General features: G+C 43.4%; 1 protein-coding gene across 1 annotated transcript in view; it reads left to right on the forward strand.

The window, feature by feature from the left end:
- Positions 1–4,216: 4,216 nt before the first annotated feature.
- Pasd1 (PAS domain containing repressor 1) overlaps positions 4,217–7,661 on the forward strand; it is a 93,182-nt gene continuing 89,737 nt past the window's right edge. The window contains exon 1 of the mRNA XM_010639746.1: positions 4,217–4,267. The gene's annotated coding sequence lies outside the window, so the exon portion shown is untranslated. The remainder of the gene's footprint in view (positions 4,268–7,661) is intronic.

The following is a 7,661-nucleotide window of genomic DNA, read 5'->3' on the forward strand; positions in this document are numbered from 1 at the left end:
GTATTTATTTATTTATTTTTCACCCAGCATTGTTTTTATTATAGTAGGATTCTTTTTTTTCTCATTGAGTTTATTGGTACTTTGTAGGTATACAGTACAGTTACATTCATCACTGGGTATGGGGGAAAATGAGAACCTGGAGGTCATTTTAAAGGAAGGCGCCCACAGGCTTTTTTGAGAAAATGGAGTTTCGTTGGCTCCTTTCGTCATTCACATCAGTGTGGCTAATAAACTAAGAACCTTTGTGCCAAATATTTTAATACACACCAGACATTGATTGTTGGTAAATTGACTGCTTTGTCCACAAGCACGTTAGGATTTTCATGATGTCCCTATGAAGTTAGTGTTAAAATATTTATACAAGCTTTCCTTCTTGTGATTTATACATTTTTGGTGGACCCTGTATATTTTTTGGGTTTTTTGTTTTGTTTTGTTTTGCTTTTTGGTACCGGGGATCGAACTCAGTACCTTGTGTTTGTGAGGCAGGCAGCAGCACCACTGAGCTAAATCCCTGGCCCTGGCCTCTGAATATTTTGTAGATAAATGTATCCATATAGATAAATCTTTACAGACAAATTTTCATGAATGTTAAATAGACTGAAAAGGAATAAGCTAGGATGGAAATATTTGCCTCAGAGTGGTAGAATCATGTTTTCACTTTCTCCTTTCTGTTTTGTAAATTTAATGTTTTTAAGAATAAGAAAACTATTATAAATGGGAAGGGGAGGAGGGGGTGAAGGGAGGGCAGGGACAAGGGGAAAAAATGAGAACCAAGACCTGTCATGTAAAGGTACAAGATCCCATAATGTAACTTTACTGTATACCTAAAATGTACCAATAAACTCAGTAAAAAAAAAGAATAAGAAAACTAAGGCCGGGTGTGGTGGCGCACTTCTGTAATCCCAGCACTCGGAAGGCTGAGGCAGGAGGATCCCTGTAAGTTCAAGACCAGCCTGAGCTACATAGTGAGTTCCAGGTTACATAGTGAGACCCTGTCTCAAACAAACAAACAAAAAACAAAACAAAAGAATAAGAAAGATAAAATAGGGGAATAAAAACAATTAAGATATGTTAACTATAGGTACCTACTCCATAAGATGGATGCAGGCGTTATGTATTGCAAACATGGACTATGAAAAAAAATAAAAAGCACTATGAATAAAAAAATAATATTAGAATAATAGAAAACTAAAATAAATTTCCTTGGAAAGAAAAAAATTGCAGAAGAAACAATGAGCCCTGCTCTTTCCCAGCATTAGGATGGGGCTTCTCAGTGACGAAAGGTTTGTGGACAACAGCTTTGCTGGTGCTCCGTGAGCCCTCCTGTGGGGACAGAGCCAGAACTCAAGTCTGGCATGGTGAACGCCCAGCATAAAGCACCTGCCTGCCACAGCCTGGGGGTGGGAGGTGGCTCAGCTTAGGTGTTTCCAGGAAGAAGAGGGGATCAAGAGGGCTCAGGCCGAGCCAGTGCTGACCATGTGAATACCAGCAAAGCTGCCTGGGCTTGCCAAGAAATTCTTCCTCCCAGGGAACACACAGAGGTGTCCAGGAGTTCTGGAGGGCTGAACTTGTTCCCTGATATTGTGCGGGAACCTAGCACATTTTCATTGGTTCTTTGCAGATCTTCCTGTTTCCTCTCTGTTTCCCAATATCTGTGTTTTTGTACAGAATGGACAGGCTGCTCCTATCTAGGCTTTGCCCCTAGGTGGCCCTGGTTCTCCTCTCTCTTCTCCTGTTGTGGGAGTGGAAGGTTTCCAAGGTCTTCTCTTTCTCACTCTGGCTGTGAAAATTTCTAAGTTATCTGTTACAGGGTCTTGGTGTGTAGTCCAGGTTGGCCTCAAACTCACAGAGATCCTCCTGCCTCAGCCTCCTAAATGCTGGGATAACAGGCATGCACCACCATACCTGGCTCAAGTGAGAGTTCTTGTCACACAGAGGGCAGATTTTCTTCCTGTCTTTTTGAGGTACTGCATGCTAAGCAACAGCTCTGTCACTGAACCACACCCCCAGCCCCAGGGTGGCTTTTCTTGCCTGTTTCACTGACACTGTCAAGAAGACTCAGTGCTGGTATCTTTCTCTACAGACTCTTCTACGAATCAGACAACAACAAATGCTGGTGAGGCTGTGCGGCAAAAAGAACCCTTCTACATTGTTGGTGAGAGTGTAGACTAGTACAACCATTATAGAAATCAGTATGGAGATTTCTCAAAACAAATTGAACTAGAAATTCTATTGAACTCAGCTCTTCCCCTCCTAGGTGTCTTCCCCAAAGAGTTAAAGACGTCATACCATAGTGTTCCGTGTATACCCATGTGTAGAGCAGCACACCTCATAGCAGCTAAATCTTGGAAGTGACCCATAGGTCCATCAGCAGATGAGCTGATAAGGAAACTATGGTGTTATACTCAGTGCAGCACTGCTCTGCCACAAAGGGTAAGCTAAGGCATTTGTAGAAAATGGATGCACTTTGGGACCACAGTGTTAAGTGAGATAAACCAGACACCCACGCTTAAATATCATGTGGTTTCTCTTATATGAGCGAACCAAAGTATAAACACAGAGCAAAATAACAGAGATAGGAAACAGGGAGAGAGATCATTTGCAAAAGAGAAGAGAGCCCAAAGATGGAGGGTGGGGGAGGGGGGAGAAGGGAAGGGGAAAGTAGCAGACTGAGATGTGTTTTGCACATGCCCCAGCTCCCCACGAGGAATATGGCCATTGTGTACTGCAAATATGTACTATTAAAAATAAAAATTGGAAAGAAACAAAGCAGACAACTGGCCAGATGTTAAAAGAAAGAAAGAAAGACTCTTCTGTGACTTGCTTCCCCCTTGGTAACAAATACCCTGGTCTTCTGACCCTCAGCTGCTTCAGCCTGCAGTGCCCCGGCCCATGACAGCAGCATCACTTCTGCCTCTGAACTTCAGACTCCCCTCTTCCCATATGCATCCACCTCCTTCACAGCGTGCCTGGAATTCGGCCTCTCTTGCAACATTCTCCTTCCTCAAAACCACCCTCTGTATCTGCCTTGAGGCCTCTCTTTCCTCAGCTTGTTTCATCTCTGTTAGGATGAGCTGCATCTTCAGTCCCTTCTGGGGAATTTGCAGTGGTACCCAGATGAAAGAAAAATGCTGATGTCTTCAGTCCCAGAACCCAGCCTGACCTGGCCACCTTGATTTCCTCACTTAATTCTTCTACTTGGTCGCATTCCAGATGCTCAGTTTTTAGAGAAGTTTCTGAAAGTTATGTAGGTTTTCTTTGAAATATTATTTTTTCTTGTGTACTGTGGGAAAATGAACCCAGGGCCCGAGTATGCTAGGCCAGCACTATACCTAGTAGTAATCTTATTTCTCTTCAGGTCTTTTTGCTTTCAGAGCTGACAACAACAGCAACAGCCGCAGTAACAGTAGCAGTAAGAACAATTGCCACAGTGCTGTTCCCATAATAGATAACCATTTTGGGGTACGAATGATGAGGAAATAAAATAAAGCACTTGAAATTGAGCTCAACACTGTTTTGCAAAGAAACAAGAAATGTAGGACTTAATGCCCTGGAAACACCATTCTTGCTTCCCTTATAATCACCTGTGGAGTCAAGTAGAGGGGACCTTAATAAAGAAGGATTACGAGGGGCACATACCTGTTATCCTGGCACTCGGTCGCTGAGGCGGGAGGATGGCAAGTTTGAGCCTAGCCTGGGTAACTTGGCAATTTAGAGAGCCCCTGTCTCAAAATAAGAAATAAAAAAAGAGTTGGGCATGCAGCTCAGCAGGAGGGCCCTGGGTTCAATCCCCAGTATTACAAAAGTCAAATTAAAGTGGCCTAAAATATTCTGATATCATCTGTAATATTTTCAAATTCTTGACTCAAATGAAGTGTTTCAGTTGATGTAGGCAAATCTTCCTGATTGTGAGGTTCTGTTGTGGTCTGGGAGTAGAGGTGAATGGTAGAGGGCTTACCTAGCATGCAGGGGTCCCTGGGCTCCTCTCCTGGAACCACAAGAGACAAGCAAACACACAAACCACATCAATAACAAAAACCAAAACAAAACAGAAAAGCAGCTCTTTTATGAACTGCTCCTGTATCACTTTCTTTGACTTGTTTTGCTTATTGGCTCACAGCAAACTTTTCACTTTTCACAGTGTAACCAGCTTAATGTTGTCTCTCACAGTTTTAGAGGCTGGGCCCCCATAGCTGTGTGCTGCGGAGTGAGGGAAACCAGCTCAGTGGCCTGGCCTGAGGAGGGAGAGCCGGACAGTGCACTGCAGGTAGGACAGGTGCCATGAGGGGTGCAGGCCTGCAGCAGACAGGAGCAGACAAGCTTCTTGGGGAAGGAAGGTGCTTTTGGGCATGGGCCTTGGGACAGATGGGATTTCAGTGAGTAAAGCTATGGGCAAGGACATTCTGGCCAAGGGGACAGTTTTGAGGAATGAAAAGTGAATATCTGGGGAATGCTGACTACTACTGGAATTCAGAGGACATGAGGGATGGTGTGAGTTAATGGGTCACTTGAGTCATTTTGTGGAGGGTCTTGCATGACAAGCTGAGACAGTCTTAGCTTGCTCAAGGCTGAAAAGCAGCACCACAGGTGACCCTGATATGAGAGCACATTCAGTACATATTTGTGGAGAGATTCCATGTTGAACCTTTTCCATGCCCCTTTTATTTTATTTACTTTATTGTGCATAACCTCTGGATTGAACCCAAGGGTGCTTCACTGAGGAGCTACTTCCCCTGCCCTTTTTAAAATTTTATTTTTTTTTTATTTTGAGACAGATTATCACTAAGTTGCCAGGCTGGCTGTGAACTTGTGATCCTCCTGCCTCAGCCTCTTAAGTAGCTGGGGTTACATGTGCTGGGGTTACATGTGTGTGGTGTACATAGGAAGGACATAAAACTCCATGGAAAAGTCATTTTTAACCTGGAATGTCTCCTAGGTTGTGCTGAAAGGGGTTCTCAAATATGCAATTTCATGACTAATGCATTTTCTGATGGTAGTAGAATGAGTATTTTTTATCTGAAAAATCATTTTAAAGGTATTTTTGGATAGATTATCCAGTGCCCATGCATATAAGCCATCAGTTTCTTAATCCCTCATTCTCAGACTTTGCTTTTGCACTTACGTTTTGTGTTTTACTGTACACTTGCAATCTAACAGAAATAGGTTTCCTCTGTGTTTTTTTTCAGCTTTAATTGAGTTTATTGGTACATTTTAGGGATACAGTACAGTTACACTCATTGTTGGGATCTTGTACCTCTACATGACAGGTCTTGGTTCTCATTTTTCCCCTTAACCCCTGCCCTCCCTTTATTTTCAAACACTTTATTTTCATCTTTTCATTCTCTCACATTTTTTTCTTTTCCCTTTTTACTCTTCCCCTACCCATCCCACCTTCTCTACACCTTTAGCTCCTTTCTTCCCATTTCTAAATGTCAGTAATCTTATTAGGATCTTATGTATTATTGCAGATTATTCACACCAGGGAAACTATTCGGTATTTACACATGTGTGACTTACTTAGGAGTATATCTTCAATATGTCCTCTGTGTTTTGAAACTGATCATCCAGTTGTAAATGATTGGAGAAAACCTGAGCAATGAGCCATAATTTAAAACAATAATAATAACATCGGATTTAGTCGATAGTTCTCACAATGAAGACATTTTCAATCAGGTTTGAAGCAAGATGTGGCATTACTCAGTAGACACAATCAACTTAATATTAGCCGATTGAGAACATGCGAAATTGTGTAGCCCAAATCAAAAAAACATCTGTGTAGTGATGTTCTTGATTTTCACCAATGACAATTACAGTTTGAAAATGCAAATCCTATTTTATGAGAGTCTATGTGTTTACTCTGAATTCAACACTCTACCCATTTCCTGAATTATAAAATCAAATAGAAACAATGCCTTGATTTTTGATGAATTGGTGATCTTAGGCCAGTAAGGGGCGCATCTGTGTTTATGTGTGCTCAGTTGTACAACACATTTGTCTTTGTCACCTTCCAAACATCACTGGGATAAAATAAGTTAAAGGAGGAGAGGTTTATTTAGGCTCACAGTTGTAGGGGTTTCAGTCCATACTCAGCTGGCTGCTGGGCAGGGGCGTGGTAGAGAGAAAGGGCAGAGCAGAGTTGCTCAGTGCCTGCACAGTAGGATGCAGAGTAGGAAGGTCGGGGCTGGGGAGAGTAGGAAGACCATTCCAGTTCAGGCCCCCCACTGACCTGCCTCTTCTTCCTAGGCCCCATCTCCTAACAGTAACTCAGTTATAATACCCCTCTAATCCAGCCACCTTTCCAAAGTCCCTCCTCTGTGTGCATGAGACCTTGTGGGGACATACTTATATAAACCATACCATTTTGCCCCGGCTCCCCCAAAGACTCACGTGCATCCCTTTACACAAAAGGCATGGAGTCCGTCTCTAAGAGTTGCCAAAGTCTCAACAGTTTCGGCATTGCTGAGAAGTCCAAGTCCAAAGTCTCCTCTTAGACTTAAGGCAAACTCTTAGCTGTGAGCCCCTGTAACTATCAAAGAGAAAGTTAAATGCTGCCGATGTACAATGGCACAAGATAAACATTCCCATTCCCAAAAGGAATACAAGGATAAAAACCAGTGGGATTTCAGTGAGAAAGACTGAAACCCAGCAGGACAAACATTAAATCCTGTAGCTCTGTGTTCAGTGCCCGGGGAAGGTTGTAGAGAGACATGAACTCTAATGGGCTCGGGTGGCTCTGCCCTTGTGGCACTGCTCGTGGTTGGAGCCCTCACGGCTTCTCTCTTGGGCTGGCTTTGCTCACACCCTCTGCTTTCCTCAGATGGCCACTTCCTGGGGTCTCCACTGCACCTTCATCTTCACACTCACATCTTCATGCACTCCCCTCTCAGGGGCACCCTGCCCGGCCTCTCAGACCTTCTGAAACCTGGGTGGAAGCCTCTCTGACCCCATAGCTGCATCCTGCATGCCTGTAAAACAGGCACCGTGTAGAAGAGGCCAAGGTCTGCCTTTGGTTCAAGTACTGGCCAGCTCCTTTTGAAGGCTGGCTGGAGGGGCCCGAGTGCCTAGGTGGCTGAGCACTGCGAACACAATCCTGGGGAGTCAATTTCCTAGGTGCCCATCTTGAGCAGGCTGCCCTGGGGCTTTCTTCTCAAAGCAAAATGTTTTACTTCTGAAATTTGGACCCTGCAAAGGGTGGGGTCTCACTGGTTCTGTGATACCCTTGCCTGTCTTTTCTATGCTCCTGATGTAAATTGCTTGGCTTCTTTTTAATGTTAATATTTTCAGCAGCCAAACCCTCTTCTGGGGCAGCTTCACAGGCTTCAACTTTGCCAGTTTCCTTTCTGGTCAACTTCAAAACTTTTAAATAATTCAGTCTTGCCATTTTCTCTTGATTTTCAGTATAAACTTGGCTAAAAGCAGCAAGCAGTATCTGTGCTATAGCCTAAATGTTAGGCTGCCTTCAAATTTCCTCTACCAGATCAGTTAGCTTGCTGGCATTAGTCTTAGTGTCCCATAAAATCTCAGGACGTGAGCAAACTACAGAATTTCTGCTAGAGCATAACATTTGTGGTCTCAAGTCCAACTGCCAGTGAAATTCTTCTTCCCAGCTGAAACCTTCTAAGCCAGGTCCTTACCATCTGCTTTTTTTTTTTTTTTTTCAA

Source organism: Fukomys damarensis, unplaced genomic scaffold, assembly GCF_012274545.1.
Source record: "Fukomys damarensis isolate Sample0158 unplaced genomic scaffold, DMR_v1.0_HiC HiC_scaffold_39, whole genome shotgun sequence".
Classification (NCBI taxonomy): Eukaryota; Metazoa; Chordata; class Mammalia; order Rodentia; family Bathyergidae; genus Fukomys; species Fukomys damarensis.